This window comes from Formica exsecta, unplaced genomic scaffold (assembly GCF_003651465.1).
Source record: "Formica exsecta isolate Colony F162 unplaced genomic scaffold, ASM365146v1 scaffold82, whole genome shotgun sequence".
Lineage (NCBI taxonomy): Eukaryota > Metazoa > Arthropoda > Insecta > Hymenoptera > Formicidae > Formica > Formica exsecta.
The window spans coordinates 1,260,543-1,265,467 of NW_021853592.1; the positions used below are offsets into that span (position 1 = coordinate 1,260,543).

Consider the following 4,925-nt stretch of genomic DNA (forward strand, 5'->3'; position numbering starts at 1 on the left):
CACTCTTTCTGACTCATCCTGTATATTTCTATTCATTAAATATATACAATTTCGTCCAACGCTTTAGAAATACATATATATTTACGCACAATCGTTTTAAATTAGATGATTCTTTTAAATTTTGAATCGATGGATCGGAGAACATAATATCGGATATCTCATTGTCAAGTTTTCAAAAAGCAAGATGTTATGAGAGCTTGCAAAAAAGGACAATATGCTAAATTGTAAATCATAAAATAATTATGCACGATGGCAGATCGCTATAAAATAAATCATTACAATACATTACAATATTCTTTAAAACAACGCCGTTTGGAACGTGGATAGAACGAAAATTTTAATTGACCGTCGTGACATTTTAATTGTATTACTTGAGCAATTACTGGAGGCGCAGCAACGTGTCATCTCTCTCTCTCTCTTCATATCTCTATCTAATCCCTTAATTAATTTTCGAAATATCGAGTTTCTCTGCTCCTGGTCGCAAGAAGTGCGTTCACTGTGGAATGAACGTCACGTGGTGCTGATCCATCGCGGATCCATTCGACGACGGCGTTCGGTGATAGCGCGAGCACGTGGCTCGGCTCGATCGCGATCCCAGAGAAATCTTCTTGCGCGCGCGCGCACGCGAGATCTCCACTCGTGAGCGTAAGGTGAACGCACTGACTTGTGACGCGGATGGAACGCGGAACCGAGCGGGCAATGTGCGAGACAAACGATCGTCTGCGAGGCCGCGAAATCCGTCGGCGCGTCGCGTCGACGAAATTCGCCCAAATCGCAAGATAAAAAAAATATGTTATCCCCCTTTCAAAGTATCGATATCAATCGGTGGAAACGCATGATTCGTAAATTTTTAATAACGAAGTGTAAGATTTGTAAGAGGAATTTTATATTATATCATATGGAAATAGTATTTTCGTGTATTGTATAGGATATTTGATAAAGGCTACATTTTTGATCATTAAGATCGAAACGATGTTCTTTAATGAAAATCGAAATTATTACTTTGATTTTTCTTTATTGAAATTAGATTACATTTTTTTGTTTCTTTCTCTCTTTCTCTCTCAATTTCTCTGATTTACCTCGATCTTTTTCTATTTAAATATTTCAAGAATGTTTTTTGGGTATTTCATGTATTTGATATTACAGGAAAAAATAATTCTTAAAAAAAAAAAACAATCAGTGATATATTCGTAGATTATTTATATTTTCAAAGTGAATTAATAATTGTTTGCAAAAAGCAAGTATTGAGAAAAGATGATTAATTATTAAACATTTTTTACCTTGTATATTTTACGTTTAAAAATATTTAGACTTTTATTCAAACATGTTTAGCGCGAAACACAATCTTGAAAAAAATTGACATTAATTGATCGCTACGACACTGGCGACCTATGTTACGTTGGAAAGCTATTTGAAAGAAATGTTCTCATTTTTTAGCCGTTGTTCTATGCTGCAGATTCGCGAACAATTTTCAAAACGATCTTTTGGGGCTTTGCAAAAATTCACGCTCTACTCATAATTGAAAAAGATTAATATTGTTTGTTTCATTACACGGTGAGATGGTACGTCGATTGCCCAAAAACATACACGATATTGCTGCCGGAAACATGCTAGTCGACAATTCGTATGTCATAGTTACATGACGGATTGACTGAAAGACCATTAAGGGACGATTTGGCAAAGTCGAAAAAAATTACATTTTTATTAGCTGTTTTATCACATGAATTATTCCAAACGATCGATAATAATAATGGCTAAATAATTTCACAAATTTTCTGATACCTTGAATCGAAAACGTTATTACATCTCCATTGTATTACTTTGCTCAATCGTTGCAACTCGATCTGCTCGATCGCTGCACTCTGCATATCGGCCGACGAATATCTAACCGCGCGAATTGTCACAAAACACTTGAAATTTGCAAGACGAAAAAACAGAGCCAGCCGAGAGGGCAGGAGAGAGGTATGGATATCGCGAAAAGGAAGAAAAAACGGGTAAGATGGAGAGAGAAAGAGGGCGGAGAGGACTCGAAGTGAGACACGTACAGGTGAGAGCACGAGAGAGAAAGAGAGGACAAAGAGAACGATGAGGAAGAAGAGGGGTGGATATTACCGTAGGAGGAAGAGGGGAGAGGATTGCTACCAAGAAGAAGAAGAAGGAGGGACGAGCCAGGAAGAAGTCAACGTCCGAAGATTACGGCAATGACATTCACTTTTTCTCACTCTCCGCCTCGTGTTTCTCTCGTGCTCTCTGGGCTTTTTTCCTCTCCTCTATGCCCTCTCCTTGTTTCTCTCACGATTCGCCGGCGATTCTGCGTCCTCTTCTCCACCGATCGTGCGAAAATGCCGGGATATACAGGGTGGAGCATTTGGGAAGTTGCCTAAAATCTCTCGACGCGATTGTACCTAAAGAAGTGTCATGAAATTCATCATCTTTATCTCGTCGTGCACAAAAATGCAGAAAAAAAAGAATCTTTACATTGGAAATGTGTAGATTCGTTATTTTTTCATCGCAAGGCTTACCATAAACAGTTTTGAAATAATTATTCTCAATACATTATTTATGAACGGCAATAGATTTTTTCTTATTTATCGTCGAAAAATCAAGAAACACGATAACGTCTTGCATCAAGTATTATGTATACAAAATATTTTCCAGGTATTATAAGATTTAAATAAATTGTGTTCTCTCTTGGAAATAGAATTATGAATAGTGAAAAATTTTTTTTTATTTGTTGAGATCTTTAACGGGTTATTGTTGTCGGATCTGCTAAGGAGGCAGGAGAGAAGATAATTTCTTTATTTTTTGAATAAAACTCTGTTTTCTCTTACAAATCGAATTCTCTTCGAATTATTTTACGGGTAGGAGTATTAGGATGAAATCATCGAACAATGAATATTATATGCGATATTTCATATTTTATTCTGATACATTATAACATAATAAAATATGAGACATCTCCTAACATGTTCATTTTTTGCAATAATTTTAATTAAATATCTTTTATGCATATATATATTCCACAACAAACCCTAGACCTATGTAAAAAAGATTCTTAAAAAAGTTAGAAAAAGTTTGTAAGAAAAATTATAATGAAAAATTTTAAAAACTGTAAAATCGCCATAACTTTTTCATTTTATCATTTTAAGTATTAACGAGAAATTTTTCGAGATATTGTTTCTGTAAAGGAATTCTTAGAATATGAATGGAGACTCTATAAAAAAGGAATTTAAAATAGAAGAGTTACTCGAAAAATTTAAACGAGAATGAAGAATACGAAGGTTTAATTGTATATTCTGGAAGAACTTCATCTTTAAGTGAACAAATCGAAATAGTTCATAGTTTCTACAAATCTGAACAAATCGTATTCGCATGCGATTGCGGTTATACATGCGTCTTTATTATTTCTTAAACGCGATTACATTTCTTTTCTTTTCGATCGTGCCGTACATTCGTCATTTTGTTTTTGGTTTCTGATTTTCTTTTCCTTTTGATTTATCTTTCAGCGAGATGGCTCATGTGAAAAGTCGGCGGGCTAATAAACCATTGAAAATCGGCGAGCAAGTCCGCGCTCGCGCTGCCAGGAAAATGTTTATCCCATAATAAGGGAGAGAGAACGAAAGAAAAAAGAAAGAAAGAAAAAAACAGAATTTTTTTATAAAGAGGAAAAAAAAGAGGATAAACAGTCACACGAGAGCAAGAACGAGGGATCTCGATGTAAAGGCACCCAGTCTCGATCGCGAACCCCAAAAATAATGGGTTGAACTTTCGGATGATGTCCCCCACTTGTTTGCAAGAAGAAGCTAAAATGGAAACTCGGCAAAACAATGATTTTTGCGCTGATTGCGTAACTTAACGAACGATAATCGGATTTGTGAACATCTTTCATTACATATAAAAGAAATGGCTTACGGAAAGACATCAACGTTTAGTGACGAAGTGCGAAGTCTTCAATGATAATATTATAATTATATATTAAACTTTCGAAAAGTGCTGCCTATTTTTCGAAAAAAAAAAAAATTTATTCTCTTCAAATGATTGCGTTTATATTCTTCGTTCTTTCAATTTGTATCGATCTGAATCGATCTTTATCGCTCGACTCGCCCGTAAATCAAGTCCGTTATTTATACACGAGAAGATTTCGTGCGCGAAGTTTTCAATGCACAACTTTAAATATCTAGCTCGTCGCAATTCTCGCTCATCATTACCCGCGGACGAATCAAATCTTATCAAGTAGCGGTGTAAATGCAAATGCAAGAAACGTCGAAGCCGGGGAAGGACGGCCGCCAGATAGACGGAGAGACGTAATATCTGTGAGGAAACGTTACTCGGCGGTTCAAGGACCCCGCGAAGTTACGAGGAAGACGAATAGCGACGACGACGACGACGACGACGACAACGACGACGACGACGACGACGACGACGGCTGCAGTCTCGAGCAGTCCATTTGTTATACTCGCCGAAATCGATTATCACTTAGGTCGAAGGTATCTTACAGAAGCTCACCGAAATACAAAAATAAATCGCTCTATTAAACAAGAAAAAAATGCCACTTTCTTGGAACCTATTTGATGAAATATTGGATAAATCATCAAATTACAAGATACCTGCGAATTTTGTTTGTTCAACTTAATACCGCCAATGTTCTCGTTAACAGAAACATCTTATATACGGAAGAATCATCGATCGAAATAACGTCACACCGAGTTTGTGTAAAAGTAACGAAGTAAAGCTTAACTGAATGGAGTTAGACGAACAAGTGTTTCAAAGTATCGAGAGGAGCATCAAGAAGCGCCTAATAATTAATCGAGCTTATTAAGTGATAGCCGCCCTATCAAGAGAGTTCAGTCGATAGATAATTCTCGGGACTACAGATTTCGGATTCGCGAAGAGAGAAGCCAACGACGCGCTCTTCATCTCTTCGT

The 4,925-nt window shown here is 36.5% G+C and overlaps 1 protein-coding gene across 1 annotated transcript in view; it reads left to right on the forward strand.

Moving 5' to 3' along the window:
- LOC115244471 (ecdysone-induced protein 78C) overlaps positions 1-4,925 on the forward strand; it is a 71,122-nt gene that overhangs the window by 16,437 nt on the left and 49,760 nt on the right. The gene's annotated exons all lie outside the window — the stretch shown is intronic.